The 21,395-nt window shown below is 41.1% G+C and overlaps 1 protein-coding gene and 1 long non-coding RNA gene across 2 annotated transcripts in view; both read right to left on the bottom strand.

The window, feature by feature from the left end:
• The window catches only part of tmem161b (transmembrane protein 161B), a 34,783-nt gene extending 32,843 nt beyond the window's left edge, over window positions 1-1,940 (bottom strand). The window contains exons 1-2 of the mRNA XM_042488267.1: window positions 1,926-1,940; window positions 1,766-1,842 (exon numbers count right to left, since the gene is read on the bottom strand). The gene's annotated coding sequence lies outside the window, so the exon portion shown is untranslated. The remainder of the gene's footprint in view (window positions 1-1,765; window positions 1,843-1,925) is intronic.
• Window positions 1,941-11,988: 10,048 nt separating this feature from the next.
• LOC121943937 overlaps window positions 11,989-21,395 on the bottom strand; it is a 36,387-nt gene continuing 26,980 nt past the window's right edge. The window contains exon 3 of the long non-coding RNA XR_006105879.1: window positions 11,989-12,066. This is a non-coding gene — a long non-coding RNA (uncharacterized LOC121943937). The remainder of the gene's footprint in view (window positions 12,067-21,395) is intronic.

The following is a 21,395-nucleotide window of genomic DNA, read 5'->3' as shown; positions in this document are numbered from 1 at the left end:
CGGTTGTGGCTCTAAACCAGTGGTCCTACGTTGCACTGTCAGAGACGTTCAAGGATAGCTGTTGCCAAGATCTTGCAATCAAGACTGTGACAACGCGACCAATATTTTTTTGATCAGTCATCAGGAAAAACAGGGTCTATAATAATTATTATTATTAAGCTATCAAAATCATAACACAACAGTGAAAATTAGACTTATTTTAAAATGTACAGTTACTGGGAAGATGTGTTGTCATGTGAGGCAACTGATACCAACTACACCATAAACCAAACACAGAAGTAAAATATGGCCAAAAATAAAAAGGCCTGGCTGTACATTGGTAGGCTGTACACCAAAAGGGTGGGACTCTACACCCAAGCCTGCTATACCATAAGGTTGTAGGCCACGTAGGCCAAACAGCTGTGATGCAGAAGGAACAAGTGCAGGAGCACACCTGCTCTGCACAGACACCTGAAGCAAAAGCATCCCAGAGCGCTTTGTCAAGACGGCAGCAGTAAGCACTGCCCTGTTCACTTTTTGTCTTCACCAAATCATGATATTAGGATTATCAGCACCTCAAGCGTGTTTCTGTTAGTAGCAGTCATGTTAACTTTCTTCACCACCACTGAAGTTTTATCATGCATCATCTAACATTGTTATTCAGCTATCTTATAGCTTCTGTTTACTTAACAGCCATGCACGAATAAGAAAACTGCTTAAACTAACATCACAGGCCTCTGTAACACTGTGTGGCTGCTGTTACAGTCTGAATTGTTTAAGTTATTTTCCTCACCCCAAACTGATGCAAAAAACACATTTGCAAGTGATTATCTTAACTGCATACAGTGAAATAAATTCATGTCATAATGATGTTTTGAGGTCAAGTACATCAGAAAAGATAACCTACTGATTCTCCAGCTCAGGGAAAGGGATACACAGTGATCAGTAGTGTAATGTAACAAAGTTATAATACTTCATTACAGTATTTAAGTATTTTTACTGTACTCAACTTGAGTTTTTATATTTCTGTCAACTTCACTCCATTCTATTTACTATATAATAAGTATAAGTAAACTCCAACTTACTACAAAATAATTGAAAAAAAACAAACAGCTTTTGTTTTTTTTAAATCCTTTGAGTTGTGAAGAGGCCCTCATTTTTCTTCAAGTGTAACACACACTCAGTTTATTAGGTGGTGTATGTTACTTAGAAATTTATAATTCTCAAAACTCTCACTGCTGCTACAACCAAAGTCATTTTATGGTATGATATCTGTACTTTTGATCAAGTATGGCTTTTAGGGGCTTCATCCCCACTGGCAGTAATTAAATTAATGCTTGTGTCACAGCAATGCTTTGAGTTTGAGGCCCAGTAATTTTCTGATCAGGCATCTGGAAAACAGGGTCTAGGATAATAACACTAATACTACTACTAATAATAAGTATTAATATTAATATTATTATCAAACTCATTAAACACCAATGACTTGGAAATTGCACTTATTTTAAAATACACATGTATTAGTTATAAGTTGCCCAAAAGTAAATATGCCTCATTAATATTACAATATTACATATTACGATACAAAATTTTATTCAGTCATCTTCTCTTGAAAACAATGATAGACTAAGTAGTTTTTAAAAATCTATAGAATAATCGATAAATTAGTCATTAGATTAATCACACATCGAAAAGAATAATCATTAGATTGATCGAGAAAAAATAACAGCTTATATAGAGAATGAAAGCAGAGGAGAAAAAACTCGCAGTCTACAGGTCTACATACCATGCAGACTGAGTTGGGGAGAGGGGGGACAAACTGCGAGTTTGCGCCGCCAGCCAGGTGATCCACAACATACGCATCTACAAACAGGCAAAACGATGAATACATCAGCAGCTAAAAGGGGTCATTTTAAGCACAAACAGTGCAGCCTCTGCAAACGTACCTGCAGCGATTGCAGACGTGAGGAAGGAAGTGAGGCTACCAGGAAGTGGGTGTGGCTCGACACCAAAGAGTAAGAGGGACACGAGATAGACATTACCTGTTTCTATAGCAGTGGTTTCCAACTGGTGGTTCACGGTCTAAAAGTGGGTCGCAGGTCAATTCTGAATGGACCATAAGTGACTTGTACATGTAAAAAAAACAACAACAACAACACACACTTCAATTTGAAGTACAGCGAATTTTCAGCTTTTATTTTGATGGGCCATTTCTGTTTAGTCTTGCAATAGGCTATGTTTTATAATTTATGATCTAAGCCAATTTGTTGTTTACATTTTGCAAAATAAAACTGAGTATGTGGTGATTTATTTAATGTGTGAACCTTGAACTAATGGCTGAGAAATGTTGGCTCTGTGGCTGTGGGCTATCATTTGGAAACCACAACTTTATAGTATGATTGGCTCATAAACCAAAGTCAAGGGCCATGTTAGAAAGCAAGTTGACGAAGACCCACATAGTCCACACTGACACAGGGATGTGGCTTATCATTCTGCTACACCAACATTTTTTTCTTGTGACTGGGCTGGATGCAAAAGATGTGGAGCCACTGATTTACAGAGCAAGTTTTTTCAGTTGATATATCTGATGAGGACTAAAAAGTCAAACTCACTTAATGTGTGACTAGATTTTTATTTGAAAACTTCTGCTTTTTCAGTTAAGTCCCTTTAACCCCCAACAACCTTGACTAATCCAATCAAACTCCATTTTCCAGTCCCAGATTTCAGTTGTGATCTTTAACAAGCTGCTTTTTAAAATCTACACACATCCCTGTATTGCATTTTATAGTGCTTTAACACTATGCAGCTGGCAGCCTCTTTTGGTTTCCAGATCTTCTTAGGGAATAACCAGAGAGTTAAACACACACCAAAGGTAGTCTCAGTAAGACCTCATTTTTCTCACTGTGAAGTTTCCAGACTTGGAGTTCTGTATCTTGTCGTCTGTTGGGATCATGGGGCGGATAGTACTTGTGAATCTTCTCCCAAACAAAATAAGATAACACAAAGTCCTGCTATCTGTAGATAAAAGTGAAATACTGTGCCGTCTAGTGGAAAAAAAGAGGAGGGAGACAAAGAAAGGAGCAAAAAAGTTCCATCACATAATGGAGTTCAGAAGTTTTATTCTTTACTTTTCATCGCCAGCAGCTTCCAAGGTCATGTTCCTGGGCCAAAAACACCTTAATGTAAAAAAGGATTTTTTTTTCAGAGCTGTGCATCAATAGTAGAATTCATGCATTTATTTTTCATTGCCTTTGGGAGATCAATCCTAAGTAAGTGCCATCTGAGATCTTTGTGGTTCCCAAATGCTCTCGGCTCAAATCAATTGTACTGAAAGATGTAGACAGCTGTATTATGATTCCAGGAAGACCTATTCAAACCAGGATTCAGGTTTTCACGTGTTTGAATCTGTCTCAATTGGATTTTTACTACACATTCATCAGTCAGCCAGTATGATGCAAAATGATCTGTGGTGAACATCTTCTTTCATGGATTAATCGGGTTATTGATGAAATCAAGATACAAAATCACTTGTGAATGTATAGTACAGAATATGTAACACCCTATGAATGTTTTTGCATGTTTTCCAGCCCGGGATCTACATGAGAAATGTACCCCAATGCCAGAATCCTGACTCATTTTAAAACATATTAGTATTCTTGTCATGTCAGGAGAAACAGAAACAGACTTGCAACTTCTTGGGGGGCCTTGCGTTCAAAGAATTAAGCAAGCAATAATCTGGAAGCCTAGAAAGGACAAAGTGGAATTACAGTGATTATATTAATAAATCATAATATAAACCAAAATTCTGAAGGTTACACATAAAGCCTGTAATGTGTGGATATCTGTTTAACCCTTTGATAACTGAGCTAATTGGCTTAATCTCTTTCAAAAACATGGGAGTACAGTGCAGGACTCAGGCTGAGGTCTAGACTCCTGCTTAGGCAACAAATACACTTTGGTTAATGTTAGGGAAAGATTGAATTTTGATTTATTTTAATCATGTTATCTTAAAAAATATTATAATAAACATAATAAAAGCAATAAAAGCATAAATAATGCTGTAGTCACTACGAGTGGAAACTGTATAGCAAGATGGAAGCAGTTTTTTCACAGAGCATCCGTTGCCACTAAACATTTTGCTTATTTATTATCAAAATCTTTGCAACTTGCCAGGTATGTTATCAACATTTCCTCATGATGGAAATAGAGAACGTAATTTGCTCGACATGGTTGTTTCCCCCTCAAAATGTATTTGCTGTTTCAAATTAGTTGATTATAAGCATTTTTGTAGAAGACAGGGCTGTCACACAACGACAAGGGTTGACTTTTGACGTTTAAGCTTTTTCAAGACTTTAGACCCACATAGTGACATACTATTTACACAATAGTAATAAATGGGCTCTTGTTTCTCCATAAACATCTGTGTGCAGGCTTTAGGTATAACTGGTAAAACAAGATTCTGTGAACACCAACAACTGGATATACCATGTACAATTTAGAATCTACTCTATACCATGTATTGTATATATAGCTATACAAATGATGACCTTTTTCAACTTCTTTAATCTTTGCTGCTTTTTGGGAACTGGTGGATAGATTTATCTCTCTGGGCCTCTAAAAAGGATTCAAAGTCTCTCTTTGGTAAAACTGCGCACAACTTATAGAGCTAGTCAAGTCAATCAAGTCAAAAAGGTTGGCAAATCGCAGCTCTACTAAATTACATAAAAGCTTGATAAGCTCCACGATCACACTCATCTTATGGTGAAGCATTTTTGGAGCTAAACATTGTCAGTCATGCATTTTGCCACATTTTCAAACTGCACAAGCACCAATATATACGAACTGTTTCTGGATGTGTCTTAAAAGCTATTTCAATATTCAAATGTGCAGTGCAAAGATTTGTCCATTTGTAAACATTTCATGAATGTCCAAAATTACATGATCATGATTTCCATTTAATGCAATGGAAATGACAGAATTTGAGACTTAAGGAAAAAAGAAATTAAGATTGCGCATCTGTGTGACACTATGCTTGTCAATCAGGGCTCGGTTTGGATGAAAGAAGCCAATTGGAGAACATTAACACAATATAAAGCACATCTTAAAGGCCCCATTATTCCACCATATGGCTAATAGTCACAGTATATTGTTGAAGCATTTTTTTGCCAGCAGCAGCAATGACTGGATATGTTGCACAAGATTTCATGTTGCATCCTTCAAGTTGATGCCAAGACATGTCGGAGCTATTTTAGCACTCCTGAGACACTTTTTGTTGATGTTTCCTTTATTTTGCTAGTTACCTGTAGATGTGACACCGCTGGCTCCAGGGCATCCTTTGTCTCATCACAAAAGCCACTAGCAGTTGATACAAACATCAGTGGACACTCTTGGAATACACACCATCTCACCTGTCACACTTTAACAATCACATCGACAACTCGGTGCAAACACGTTGTGTAAAAATGTACACAGACGCAGCCATCAGCTTGGATTCCTGTCCCACACGACCACTGACGTGTGTTTGTGTGTGTGTGTGTGTGTGTGTGTGTGTGCAAGTCTAACAGTATGTGTGTGTCTGTCTGTCTGTGGGGGGAGAGGTGGAGGCCATCTTTCATCTCTTGCTGTGATCAGATATTCTACATGATATGATATGATGATACAGGCCCAATTAAGGGATGGGGTTGTGTGAAAAATGTGATGACAGGGCAAGCGGAAGAGTAGACTGTGATCTGACATCTGAGAGGGAGAAAAAGACAAGGGAGGGAGAGAGGGAGAGCAAAAGGGAGAGAAAGGTAGCAAGAGTTTGTGTAAGGATGGGGGAAGACAATGGGGGATAGTCGGGACTGAAAGACTGTTGTAGGAAAGAAGGGAAGAGTGATGCTGGTAAAGGAAATGAAGATGGGGTAAGCATGAGAAAAATAGTGCGAATAAATGTTAAGTAGGGAGGGACAGAGAGAATTAATATGATTAGGAAGGAGAAAGGAAAATGGAGAGGCTCATAAAGATGAATGGGGAGTTATGAAAGATAGAAAAGGCAGAAAAATGAGGCTTCTTTCCCATAAGAAACAATTTGTCAAAGATGTTATAGATCCTACTTTGCATCCGTCTTGTTTAAGAGTGAACAGAATTTTAGGGAAACTTTGACAGGGAGACTTAAGTCAGATCTTTTCTTTCAAAAATATAAACTTGACATGCAGCATGGAGAGGAAAAGACAATAAAAGTAGGTGTAGAAAGGGAGAATCATTCTAGTTTTTAATTGTTGTTTCATATTTTGCACATACAGGTACATTTGATTTGACAGACACGCTGTAGTGCACCAAAAACAGCACGCAATGTGAAATGGAGCGGATTTTAAACAGGAAGGCTTCACGGTACTGTCTGAAGCTGTTTCCCAACATTTCGTTAGTCTGTCTGGATAAACTACAACTGTGTCAGGTGTATGATTTTGATCGGGACGCGTGGCGCTTTGATCACCCTGCCAGCTTTTATCAGCACGCATGCTCTTTTCATAACCAAATAGGACCCAATTATGTCAAGCACATTGTTCTTTACCTGGAGTGCCAAAGCACTACACAGAAGGGAGGAAATAACTCATACTAAAACATCACTTAAAGGGAAAAAATGCATTTATTTAGCTGTCAAAAAATATACTTGTTAGACTCAATCAATTACATGAAATAGTTCCAGTGAGGAGAATATTTTCTTATTAAGTACACTTCTATATCAAAATAAAGTATATATAAATACATTCTTATATCAATGTAAGGTCACAGTATCTGACAGTTTGGTCAATAATCTTATACAACCAGTTGAGAGAAATACAGAAATAAAGAGTTCAGTGCAGGTCCAAATGTCATAGAAAGGAATGTGAAGCTCATAGAGCTTGTAAGATTTATGCGTGGACATCCTGCAGCTCGTATCTTGATGAAATCTGGGCTTCTCCCTAGTTGACCACGAGGACTCATTTACCTAAAGAAAGAGAAATATTAAGATTATTATAACAATTCAAAGACATTCCAGCAATCTCAGTTGACCGTTTACCTTAAACCAGAGGTGAGACCAAGTCATTGGTTTGTAGGTCACAAGCAAGTTTCAAGTCTTTGCGCTCAGGTCCCGAGTTGGATCCCAAATCAAGACGGACCAGCCCTAAACTTTGAGTTTTAAGTCCTAAACAAGTCATAATATGTTCTTCGGCAAATGTAATGCCATTTTAACAACAGCTTAATAGTATAATACATTTTAAGAAATCATACATGCTTTTCAAAATTTGTATTTATATGCTCAAACAAATTTGTTGGTAGTTTTTGGATCTCTATAAATGTTTTACTCACTGCAAGTGGGTTTTTTTTGTGACCACAGAGTAGCTGCCATATGTGAGCTAAATAATCTTTTGGATATTTTTTTCAAACCAACCAGTGCTCAGTAACGTAACATTACTTCTGTAGTAAGTCCTGTTCTGTTTTCTCAACTCGATTAGATGCTGTGCGATTGGTTAAGTAGCGTGGTTCTGGGAGATTAACAACAGATGTATAACAAAATCTAGTCTATCCATTCCAATAAAGATGCTCACTTTAAAGTTTCTTGCTTTGGGGTTTACTTTCACAGTATGCAGCCCACTGACTACGTGCAGTAATTTTTCTCCTGCTGGCCCCACCTGCAAGTTCCTACTCAGCTTATAAACTTTACATTGTGATGAGGTCATGGATTTTTAAATCTCTTTTGTCAGATGGAGGGAAGTTTTATAACTATAAAACCACCAAGAATTTATAATAGAAAGAGTCATTATTGACCTTGTTTACAGTCCAAGGTGTTATGTCAACAGGGAATTTTTTGCTGCAATATTGCAAGTGGCCACTGGGAAATATTAGTTGTTAAAGCTGGGCGGCTTTCCTGTGGGCCTGGAATTAGTGTTGGGAATGAGTAGTGATAATGTGATTTGTTTCAGGAAATGGAGGGAGATCTCCAAGTGAAGTCACAAGTTGTTCATGTTTAAGTCCAAGTTGAGTTGCAAGTCTTTTTTTATTTTGTCGAGTCTGAAGTCATTAAATTTGTGACTGGAGTCTGAATGAGTCCAAGTCATGTGACTCGAGTCCATACCTCTGCCTTATGCTACATGCTATGACATCAAAGCATGACCTTTTGACAGAATTACACCACATCCTATGTAACACAACACTTTAAACAGCAAATTTCCTCCATAAGTGTGAGACTAAATCATCACTCCCAGCCAGAGGGGCTCTTACAGCAACCTGTTAGTTACATTGCTAAAGCATGAGGGACAGCGCTTGTTGTAGAGTTTCATCACATCCCAAAGCAAGATCCTTGAATGAAAGGAGTTCAGTGAGCTGTGAGTTCCCGGTGTACTTGACAGTGACAAAGGCCTCAACAATAGCCGCTGACATTAGTCCCCCTCATATCACGCTGCACTTTCCTCCCATTGTTCCCACTGCACTTCTCACATGTATTGTCTTACGTGATATCCTTAGAACCCGATAAGACGCCCGGTGAAAGTTTTTGTAGCTGAGGACACAGGCCTGGGAGTGTCTCAGGGTTACAGCTGCTTATTATTCTCTAATAGAGGAGACTGGGAGACTGCAGGGTCTGGGGAACGCCTTATCGGATCCCTTTTACACCCGGTGTAACCTGGGTTACCTGCACCTCCAGCCCTCCCTCCATTACTTGTCTTGCCATACCTGACAACCCCTTCCTCCAGAAACACATTATGGTATTGCATTTCTCTCAAACTATAGAGCTTGTTGACAAGCATGAAAGGTATTCTGGGGCCCAATTTGAATGTATAGGCTGTGCAGAACAGCTGGGGTCATTTGAGACAGTAAGGATGTCTGACTGGCTCAGTTAAATCTTCAGTGTATGGTGTCATTGTCTGCATCAGACAACAAAAGCACAGCAACACGTCATTTTAGGATCCCATGACTTCAACAGAGGTGTTTCCTAAAGGTTTACTCCATATGTATTTGTTGATTTATCTTGTCAGGAACTTGAAATCTCTTGAAAGTTGCTATAAGTCAGCAACTCCCCTCAGTTTTTTTTTTCTCCAGGATTTCATAAAGTACAAAAGTACTGCTTTGGCCACGCTGTCTCCTTCAACAAATTTCTCTGATGTTTGGCTGACAGTAAAGAACAGTTTGGGGTTGGCAGGGGGTCCCTGGGCCATCAACAGCCAAACTCAGCCCAACTCCAAAAGATGAAGGGAGGTGGATTCAGACAACTCAAGCACACCACCCTGCCTGCACACAGCACCTCAAGGGCACACACTGCCTTCCTGGCCTGCCTGTCTATCTGTGGCAGCTGATCTTAGTCAAAGCTACATGTGCCTCTCTCTGCATCCTCCTCATCTTCTCTGCTGACACTGCACTTTAATGTCTATATATAAGCATGATGTCCGCAGTGTGTGTGTGTGTGTGTGTGTGTGTGTGTGTGTGTGTGTGTGTGTGTGTGTGTGTGTTTATGCCCATGGGTCCAAGCCTTTCCTGATGATTTTCAGTACCTCTGATATTTTGATTACATCAAACAAAGCATCTGACAATCACCAGCTGAACAGGTAGAGCTGGATGTTATAAGGTAAAGTGAAACAGCTGTAACAATGCTGCACAAGAAAAATAACTATAAATGACGCTATACAATTGCAAGGTGGGTACCTCAAAAAAATCAGTTACAATGTAGAATTATTATCTTATTATCTAGCCTTTCTTGCCATTACATGTTTCCTGCACCCCAACCCACCTCACCTAGAATTTTGGACTTCAGTTGCAGATTTTCCTATTGGTGACATAGGCAGCTGCCCAGAGAGGGGGTACCAAAATTGCCCACACCCAAACCCTCACACAAAAAAAAAAAAATCGAATATAAGGCAAAAACGATACAAAAATCAAATGCCAACAGTCTGTCCATAGTATGGCATGTTCTGTTCACCTAGTTTATCACTGAGTGATCATCACATTCAGAGCATGCAAGAGCATGTATGGGTATGGTGGAGGGAAGTTTATTTGGACAGCATTAGAGTAAGACAAAATGAAAAGGCAAAAGCCATTCCAGGGACAGTTTAAAAAAAAGAAATCTGCTAATTTCATTTTAGCTAATTTCATTTTAGCTTATTTTCATTTAGTTAAGTCAGGCTGCCTTTTGTCGGTGCTAGCTCTTTGATCTTAGTTTGGTGTGTCTGGGCTTTACAAGGGAATAAAGCTAACATTAGCAACATTTAACTACAATCACCATTTTCTTTTGTACTCATCAAATGACTACAGAAAACTGTTGATTGCCTTTTATACTCATTTCATTTCTGTGGTTTTGGCCTTCATCCTGTCAGCCATGACAACATTTTATTGACTGATTTTATCATCTGTACTGATAGAATTTCTATCTTTAGACAGAGCTTTACAGCAGACCTACAGGGTATTGCAACATGAATGTTAACAGTTTATGTTTTTTTTCTGGTGATCCAAACCACTTACAATATTTAGAAGGCAAGAATTACTCCAAATTGCCACACTGACCCAGTTTAACTGAATCCTACTTGCAGTGTGCTCCACATACTCTGTGTCTAGCGATGTCATTGTCTTGGGGCCTTTGCAATGAAACTGGTGAAGATATATGCTAATGTAGTAGCCAATAGAAACAATAGCTGAAACATGGAAAATAAAACACAAGTGGTAAGAAAGAAAAAGAATATGCCTTAAAGTGGGGTTATTTTCAACACATCTCTGACTAACTAACCAATCTAGAATTTAAGTATAATTGAAAAAACTATATATTTCTTTTGTCACTCTAATTTGGTGATCTTTTAATACCAGTAGACCCAGATTTTCCCAGACCAGATCTGCAAACATGGATAGCATAGGATGGCATGCTCTCTATCACAATACGCATTTATGCGGAAAAATATAGGATTTTTTTGGGAGTGGTCTCCCCTCATCCACAAAAAAGGATTTCATGTCAAAGTGTCCCTCAGGAAATTTGACAAATGCAGAAAGTAGTGCCTGGTGTTGCCCCAAGTCTGATAACAGGGTGGAAGAGTTGCACGCCTTGCTCTCTTTCTGCTAACTACTCCCAGTAGACTGCAGTCAGATGCCTGCACTCTCCATGAGGAGGCAACTGATGCTGCTGCTGATCTGCAGAGAATAAGACTCGACTGAAGCCTATCAGGTCTGAAAGAGACGACTGATACAGACTCAGTGCAGGAGAAACATGATGCATATACAAGGTAGAAACATGTGCTTGCACTATGTGTATGACAACTTCATTTACATTATATAATCTAGGACTGAGGTAGGTTTGGGCACATACTGTTGTACAGTCCATACAGATGCCAACCAACAGACTGGGGGCAATAAATAGACACACAGGTACACAGACGAACCAAACATGCACAAAGATATGACTGACACACACACAAACACATCTTTCCACCATCCTTTTCCATCCCTCTCCTTCTTTCTCTATATATCTCTGTCCGTGCTTCTGAACCTTAGGGAGACATATTCTTTTTCATCTGTCAGTATGGATGGAAAAAGACATGTTCAAAACACACAACAATGGCCTCGCCAGCACCGAGGAAGCTCTATGTTTTGTATGCTTGAAGCACTGCATTATCTCCTAAGTGTCTAGCAACCCCAGTATAGTAAATAATGGATGCTCCTCTTCCTTCTGAAAAACCCCTCTTTCACTTCAGGGACCAGTCATGGTTTACCTGTATAAATGCCCTTTCTGTGTCTTTGGAGAAATGGATAGCACTAAAGGATGTGGGTCAGACGATTTCATTAGCACAGCATTTCTCTCTGTGTCTCCTTCAATCAGCCGTTTGACAGAAGCAATGTCAATCAAAATGTCTTACAGACACTTCTGTATAGAATTTGCAAAGAAAAAAGGATGCAGAGACTGCTGATCCATAGCAGGGAATTCGTAAAATATAGCCCATATAACAAAATTGCAGAAACAGTAATGCTTGGGAGGAGAGAGAGCGCAGTCACCTTTGAGATCAGCTGAATATCCTTGACATCTTTAGCCTGGAGACTCCAGTCATTATGCCATTTGTTTCTGGGTCATGATCTATGAGGTCTCCATCCAACCTAGAAACACAGGAAGGGAGAAAGGTTTAGTGCTGTAGATGTACATATACACTGAAACAAGCATACAGTGCATGAAAGGTATCATTTTACAGACACTGCATGGAATCAGACTTTATTAGATGACGAGAGTCCTACAAGACTCATTGCTTTTTGACCTACTTGTTTCTCTACCATCAAAACACTAAGCAAGATTGGACTGTGTGCCACTATGCAACTAAATCTCTTAGGTCTACCTCCCCCATTCATTCTGAGGTTACATCGAAAGAGTTTCAACTATAGTGAATTATTTACTTGATTCACCATTCGGCCCTTTAACCCTTCAGCAAATGCACAGGCAGTTGAGGTTAAAAATACACTCCCACAGGATCACAGTTTGACTGCGTGAACGTGTGTGTGCATGTGTGTGGGCAAGGATGTGGGTTAAAAAAAAAGTATATATCACATGACACATAAAGCACCTTACCTTCTCTCTTTTACAGACACACACACACACACACACACACACACACAGAGGAAGTCATCACAGCATCATTATGCGGGTACTTTCTGAGTGAGAATCCAGGCCGTCCCAGATGGGATTATTATAACACAGCTTGATCTGTGCAAGAGCTACTAGTGTGATTGTGTGAGTCTGTATGTGTGTGTGCCACAGTGTGTTACTGTTTGTGAGAGAGTAAGTGAGTCTTGACCTGTGCTTCATGACCTGAGTGAATGTGAGGGTGCACCTCTCTGTGTCTGTGAAAGTATAAAATATATAGTACAAGCATAAAACTGTGCTATGCCGAATCATTAGCAGGAAGGCGCTTTACTTGACAACTGTGTCAAATGGCTTACATTCGCTTACAAGAGAGTATGTATACAGTGGACATATTCATGTTGAGCCTCTGTGTCACAGGACTCTGCGATACATGCCTGTCTTACAGCAAACTGATTGAGGCTGCAGCAGCTTCCCTGTCTGACTGAGTGAATATTAATGTCAGAGATATGTGGGCCTTGGATCTGCGCACACACACACCGACACCAACTCTACATGGCCATGTTGCCGTGGTATGTCCCTGGCATGCAGCAGTGTTGTCATGGATACCCCCAGACACATCCGCCATCCCATAAGCGGGGGGATGCTGAGCGCTTCAGAGGGGCTGGCGCCGAGGCTTCCCCCCTTGCCCCCCAAACCCTCAACCCCCATTCTCTATCCCCTTCCCCCCAAAACTGAATCCCTGTCCCTTATTCTCCCCGAAAAATTGGCTCAGCCTCGAAAAGGCTCTTTGCTTGTCAGCTGGGTAGGAAGCACACAGCTGCTATCTTGTCTCAGCGTTGGGCCTCCATTGCTCTTCACTGGAGTGGGTTGTAATGTAACTGGGACATGGAGGGAACAATGGAGAGAGAGAGAGAGCGAGAGAGAGAGAAAGAAAAAACCTAGTACCAGTTTAAATCTTAAAATTAAAATAGAGTCTAAAATAGATGTTGAACAGGGAAAATGAATGTGGTTTTGTGTGTAAGTGTGTGTATGGATGTGTGTGTCAGCCCTCAGGGCTATGGTTAAGCTAGTAGTTTATCCTGAACTGATCCTTTTCATTAGCCATTATCAATAATTCAACATTGCACTTGCTTTAATGGTTTAATGTGGGCAAACTCTCAATCCGCACACATCCACACTGACACACACGCACACTCCACTTAATAGCACTCACTCTCTTAGCCTGTGCCCAGTGCTGCTGAGGTGAATATAGACGTGTAAACGTGCACATAACACAGTCAGTGCACCTAAACCTTTCAAAGGTAAATACCTATCATTCAGAAAAGAAAAATTCTTCCCCACCAGGCAGTCATAGGATCCCTTGATTTAGAGAAGAAATAATTTAGTATTTCTCCACAAAAGTCTGTTTTACTGTATATCATGTTATATTTGCAATAAAAAGGCACATCAAATCCTTGACTGTGAGATGAGGAAATGAAAGGGTTAATCTTTTATGACGCGTCCCCTCCCATTCGTGCTCTCTTTTGCCCTCCCTTTCATATTCTCCAGTATGGCAGCACTCAGTGCCTTGCACATATGCTGAGAAAAAAAAAAAAGAATCCTCTTTGATTGGAAGGCTAATTTGAAGTGTCAATTATTCTTATGCAAATGAAGGTACAGTTTCTCACGTCTGAAATGGGTTGGGGGGCACAGATGGGTGCGTGGGTGCGCGGGTGTGTGTGTGTGTGTGTGTGTGTGTATGTGTGTATGTGTGTGTGTGCCCACCGCACAAATCTCCCTCCAAAACATACAGCGCCATTCCACCCCCCCTTCCAACTCTTCATCTATACCTCGGCTCTTCGGGAAGAAAGCTGACGTACAAAGACAGCCGGCATAATGGGACGAGGATATTTGCATGCACATTGTCCGCACTGAACGCCAAACAGATCATAAATTGAGAATACAATGCCAAAACAGTAACAAAGGCGCAGAAGTGCAAGGAAGCACCCAAAACATTTGACAATACGGCAGCGTGGTTCTATGTTGTAATGTAAATAATGAGATGATGTTGAGTAAACAGGGACACAACAAGAGCTTACATGTACCACGGGAAGTATTGTGGGCAAACAAAACAATTTACTACAGCTTTTGTCATTTAAACACTTTCCAGTAACGTTCTCTTGTGCTGTCTGAGGTGCAAGCGAGAAATATATAATCCCAGCGTCTGTACAGAGAGGTACAAGAAGATCCTGTTTGAAGGAAAAGGGAGAGAGAAGGGGGGAGGAATGGAGAGCGACAGAGTGTGCCTAAAAGCATATATTCGCATCTAAGTACAGTATGTGAATGAGTGCACGCTCCTCTTTATGGTAATTAAAGCTCTGGACTCAAACCTGAATCTGGATGGGAGATTTAGACTTACAAAAGGGAGACAAAGTGAGGATGAAAAAGGAGAAAGAAGCAGACAGACAGAAGACTCTACAAATAGAGTCTGTTGTCTGAACCTCTCAGCTGATGTGGTGGTTCAAGAAGGGAAAAAAAGGGCTTTTCAGGCCCAAAACAGGATCAAACAACCTGCTGTGGAGTCCGGTTACACCATAACAATGGCTTACATTCACTCTCAGCCTCAACACACAGGCTTTTACCTCAAAGGGTGTAGAGGGAGAGTAAGTCTGGTTTAGAGGGTGGGTGCGTGCGGGTATGGAGGGGAGGGCTATAGCGATATCTTAGACGATAATGGTGTTCAACAGATTAGATGGTATCAGCCTACCATGTTTGTTTTCAACTGTCGGCTTCTGCAGCTCAACTGAGATCTATGGTCAACCCCGCAGGCACTCTAATTCTCAAGGAAACTTCTAAATATTACTGGAGAAAGTGGAGTACTCTGATAGATAGCATTCAAAACTCTTAGATAAAGACAACTGGTGAAGAGAGAGCAGCTAAGGAGAGATCTCTACCTATAAAGTGTGGAGTTGTCATATTGAGTGTTTGATAGACTTTTAATTGACTGGTGAATGAATGAGTCCTTTTCTTTTTAACACTTTCCTTGATTTGCTCAGGATTTTAAACTTAATTGTCGGATTCCTAAAGATATCATATAACCAACTACAACAGCTGTCCCTGTAAGCTCCTCTGTCCACAGCAGACAATCTGATTAATCACAGACGCCACAATAGGCAGCTACTATCTGCTAACCTCTTAAGACCCTGCCTCTCAAGCAATGAAGAGCCGCCCCGGCAATTTGTATTTGTTTTACATTGGTTCAGTAGTTCTGGGGAAATTAGTATGCAGTCAGGGATGGGAGAGCTTGTCAAGATCAGGGGGAAATCTCTACCCACCCACCGGGTGGATCTACACTCATGAACAAGGTTGACAAGAAAGCTGACTAGTGTAAAGACAAGAAGCAAATAAAATGGCGGAGAACACCATGAATATTCTTTTTCATATGAGTGCACTGAGAACACCTTCACAGACAGGCCCTTTCTCCATCCGTCTGTCTCGTGTGTCTGTTCATCTGTCAAGACACTCACTCTCTCTTTTTCTCCCCTCGCACCCTCTAGCCCCTCTTCTCTTTTTCCAAAACTATGTGTCATGCACGTCAAAATGCTAAGGCCAGTCCTTTTTTGAGGGTGTTCTGCTGGACCATAGAGCGAATAAACATCCATGTCAGGAGAAAGCGATCTGGGGCCCTTCTCTCACTGAGCCCGAGCTCTCCTGGGAAACACACAGCTCATACAATGGATAGAGGAGGCCTTTTGTTGAGTCTCTGGGAGCTGCAGGGCTAGCTCTGGATCAAACAGGGGTGTGTGTACATTTCTGCATTTTACACACACACACACACACACACACACACACACACACACACTCACACACTCACACACATAAGAGCAAACCACACTGATACACGAGAGTGAACACACACACACACACACACACACACACACCTTCGCCCACACACACAGACTTTCCTCATCTCCCTAAACTTGGTGTGACTAAGTAAACTTCTTCACCCTTTTGCAGTAGTTACTGAGGGCAGGAAGATGAATTTGAAATAGCCAGCAGGAGAAGAGAGGAGAGACAAAGGGGAGAATGGTGACGTAAATCAGTGTTGGACTGATTTAGACTGGTTTAGTGTCAGTCTAAAGGGGCTATCTGTTGTACTATATACAAATCACAGTTCAAAGCCTGTGACTGGGCTCCCTTCTGGGGTCTGAAGCAGGGAAATCCTGCATGGAGGTGTCTAATGCTTGTGGGCAGCCTGTGCGTGTGTGGCACAGTCATTTATTACATCTGCTTGAGATATTTGTCAAATATATTGGCATGAGATACATGGGGAAGGGGCGGCACAGGAGTATTACATAGCAATTGTATTCAAAAAAATTAAAAACTTCAAGGCAGCAGTTGCATGAGCGCACACTAGATGCACATTTGTAAAACTCTACGGCAATCAGCTAGTTATATCACCATTGTCTGGTTATATTCAGCCATTGTATAATGGCTGAATAGAGTGAACAAATGTGGTGGCAATACAGACACTAGAATAAAAAAAAAACTGCTAACCCTTCTACCCAGAATGCATTTTAATAAATTTCCATTTCAGCCACTGCCTTGCTCCTGGCCGTCTGCCCCTCGTGCATGATCTGTGGGAATTCTCCTCACTGAAATGAACTCACATCGTCTGACCCTATTCATCCCCAAGACTGCACTTTCTCTGGGACTCCCCCTTTTCCAGTCCCCCGGTTTCCCACAGACCCCCTACCTCTTTCTATTCGGTTGCATCCTCCCCATCTTTATCTCTACTTTCCCACCTACTCCCCCCCTTCCTTCTTCCCTCCCAAGTCTCTGCCTTGCTTTCAACTCCAATTTTAGGCACAATGAAGTTGTTCTGGCTGACAGTTTGGCCAGTAGAATAAGTGTTGTTTGAGCCTGCTGTGTGGCCCTGTAGCGGGCCCATTCTCCCCCTTGCCGGCTCAGTTACCGAGAGCCTTGTTGGTGGGACACGGAAGCCATCCGTCCCCACGCTCCCACCCTGACCCAAACAATTAGCCTCAAACTGCATTCAGGCTCACCTGTGCCCTCTTTTCAAATACTTTCTATTTATTACCTTATCCTCCATTTCTCTGCAAATAAATAGCACTTTTGCAACATAAGGATTTGAAAATGTACAAGGTCTTCAAACTTTCATATTCATGTCTGTGTTATGAGTTCCTCAAGATGCCATGTGGTTTTCATCCATATCGCATCTTTTATGGTGCAGTCGCTGCTACACCACAGCCAGGTTGGCCTGATTTACTCACTTACTCCATATCTTGTAGGACGTGTCAGAAAGGATTCTGTATTGGGGTCAGCTGGAAAGACAAAGCCCGGAGCCCTCTCTCTTCTGTCGCTTTCAGTAAGCATCAACTAGCCTATCTTTCTCTCCCCCCTCCTCTGCCCCCGCCCTGTACTCCCTGTGTTTCTTTTCCAGTTCTCTATTTCTCTGTTCCAATGAGTTATCAAACAAGTATGAAAAAAATCACACTATAAATATTCTTCTTGTGTGTATCCCCTCTGACACATGCACACACAAAAGCACACACAGAGAAGCCAGGACATGAGAAAGTGGCTGGGAGAGGCCCTGATGGGGGGACCATATGTCCAGGCGTTGTATATCAGTCGGCTTGCCCTGAGCGCTCTGCCAGACCACCATAACTTAGTTTGTCTTCAGCACAAAGTTTGGTCCAAGCTTGGCTGGCTTCATTAGGAACCTATTCTCTGGAGCCAATGAAGCTCAACAGACCTCCAACAAAGGAGCTAATCACACTCACTGCTGCTGCTCTCTCTCTTTCCCTCACCTTTGCCCTGTCTCTAAGAACTACCAACTTTCACTCCTTTTAATAAACAGAGACCAAATATACGTAATCAGGTAGAGCCAAACAATAACTGTCAACCAAAATTTAGACAATACAGCACAATCTGAAGACTGTAGAGCATGAAGAACAAACACTCATAGCAGAATAGCCAAATGATGACAGAAAAATAGCAATTGTTCAATCGCCATACCTTTCTTTCTCTTGTGTCTAGACAGTCTATGGTACAGAACAAAACTCTGTAATTGTGTCAACACTGAAGATTCACACCTGTGAGTGTTAGTGCATGTAAGTGGACTCACGAAGTGTCATGTTCTCACCTGACAGACACTTTGCCGTCTCGGATGCAAGTTTTAGTGAGATGTGGTGTGTAGAATGAACGCCGACCAACAATGTGTTTGTGCGCGCATTTGTGTGAGCAAAGGGATGTGATGCACTGACAATGGAGAGCCCCGGGCTGCTGAATACTTGAAATGACCTTGAACCTCAGCATTCTCCATTCCCATGGCTGCAGGGACGGTGAGCATGTCTGTATATTTGTGTGTATGTGTGTGTGTTTGAGAAGAAGAACAATGAGGCACTGCACTTTGTCTGTGCACATAATAGCTCCTCCAAAATTCTGTATCACAGTCAGGGTCAAAATATTTCCAAAGAATCTGTAGTGAATAATGCAGGTGAGATTCTATGGCCATTAGATTTATGAAAAAGTTGGCATTGCTCTCTACAAAGCTGGAAAGTTTAGACCTTTTGTAAGACATACTAAGATTTTCATCGTATTGTCCTCATTAGGATAGACTTCATGGCTTCGTACCATCTTATCACATCAGGGTAAGCTATCCACTTTCACCAACATCTCAGCCTGCAGTGACTGTATTTGCTCAACCTGCATCCAGCAGAGACAGAGGCTTGCTCCATACCATGTCCCCTACTGTGCACATAGGCTACTGGCAAGCATGAACGTGGCTGATCTGGACATGACTTAAACACACAGACACTGTACACACAGGATGGTCCCAAAGCACACAAATACACACACAAACAGACATTCGTGCACACCCAGATGACGAGGACTTGGTAGGTTAAGAATGGCGGTAGGGGGTAGGGATGGCGAAGGGAGACCCAGCGAGGGGTGGTAAAGGCCATGTCACTGGGCCCTGCTTGGACATAAATGTCAGCAGCATGACTACCCATACATGGAGACCCAGCAGTGAGAGCACACAGGAGATAATCAACAAGAGACAGATAAAGGGGAGATGAAGAGACATTACTACCCAAATAAATAGGGGTATATAAGGTAGAGCAAAGCTTAAAATGTAAAGAACACATTTTAAACCAGGTTTTAAAAGTTCAGTGTTTAGGAGTTTGGGGGATATATTGGCAGAAATTGAATATAATCTTATAAGTATGTTTTCTTTAGTGTATATAACACCTAAAAATAAGAATTGTTGTGTTTTCATCAGCTTAATGAGCCGTTTACATCCACATAGGGAGCAGGTCCTAGTTCACAGAGTCTGCCATGTTGCACTACAATGTTTCTACAGGAGCCCAGAATGGACAAATAAAAAACAGTCTCTAAATTATGGCATTTGATTTTTTGCGATTTCGCATCAGTCAACGTAGTTTGCAGCCCTTCAGGGACAAACAGCATTGAAAAAACAACACGTTCTTGTGCCAAGTTGTCACGTATCGCCGCTTTATCGGTGGACTTTTGCGTCTACATATTACGCACTAGGTAGCCTCTTTCATCTGCTACTGAAGTTGATGCCACAACCAACGTAGGTGTTTCAACAAAAGGATATGGTTAGGTTTAGGCTGAAAAGGCAGAGGTGTTTAAGTTTAGGCAACAGACACACATAGTTAGGTTTTGGAAAAAACATCATGGTTTGGCTCAACATTCAAACGGGAAGCGAACACTGGACTCCTAGGTGAAAGTCTGGGGTTCGTTGGACCTATCCACTGTTTTTCCAGCCTGCCCTATAGCCACGATAGCTTTTGTCTTGCTGTGTTATCAACTGACACTATCTATCCGCGTATCATATTGCCATGAGAGGTGCAGTCCAGCTGACCGTTGGCGTATCATAACACTCCGAAGGTTTTGTCCCACTGTGTTACAAACTGACATTCCCAGCAGCAGCATATCATAACACAGGAAAGGTGGTATTTGACATTTATATCTTACAATGAAATCACTGACAAAGCAGCAGTATTTTTTTGTAACATGAAACTGCTTTATTCAGTGATTTTGTGAATCAACTGGTCCATTTGTTTTGGTGAGGAAGAGACCTCTGCGAATCATTCAGCTCCCAGTAAAAATATCCTGAAAGACCGTATTTTAAGTTATCCAAGAAAAAAGGTGAGCATACATTAGCAGGTGTTGGGCTAGAGGCCCATCCGTGATAAGCCCAACAGCATCGGAGAAACACTGATATGTAACATCATACTGCTTTACTTAGTGTTTTTTGTTACCAGTTTTAAAGTTTGTTTTGGAGAGGAGGAGACCTCTGGTGAAAACTCGGCTCCTGTTAAAACTCTCCTGAAAATTGAACATAGAGGGACACCTGGGCAGGAGTTCCTGTTTGTCACACAAGAGAAGTTTCAGCTGGTTGCTATCTGCTATCCTCACAGCTAGATACTACTAAATCCTTCATACGGCTCTTTTAAGTAAATTGTTTTACCTTAAACCTAAAATGATTCGTGTTCAGAAAACTGAAGTGAAAGATGTAAAATAGTACAGAATACAAGCTATATCTTTTCATCTTTCAAGTTTTGCGTGGTGTCTAAATTCAGAAAGGGAGAGGGAGTAGTCAGTGTATTATAAAGCTGGCCTGTTTCCATGAAACAGCTTTTAAAAAAATATTTACCCTTAACTCATTTTAACACCAGCGGAATATTAATTGATCTGACTATTTTTCCAAAACCTCACCCTACAGTCAGATGCATTACTCAAACAGATGCAATACTGTGTGCATCCCTCCCTCTCATGCCCTATGTTACCATTCCTGCTCCCCATCCATCCATTAGATGCT

The sequence above is a fragment of the Plectropomus leopardus genome, chromosome 6 (genome assembly GCF_008729295.1).
Source record: "Plectropomus leopardus isolate mb chromosome 6, YSFRI_Pleo_2.0, whole genome shotgun sequence".
Lineage (NCBI taxonomy): Eukaryota > Metazoa > Chordata > Actinopteri > Perciformes > Serranidae > Plectropomus > Plectropomus leopardus.
The sequence above is the reverse complement of the archived record's forward strand: the minus strand, read 5'-3'. Positions and strand labels throughout refer to the sequence as shown.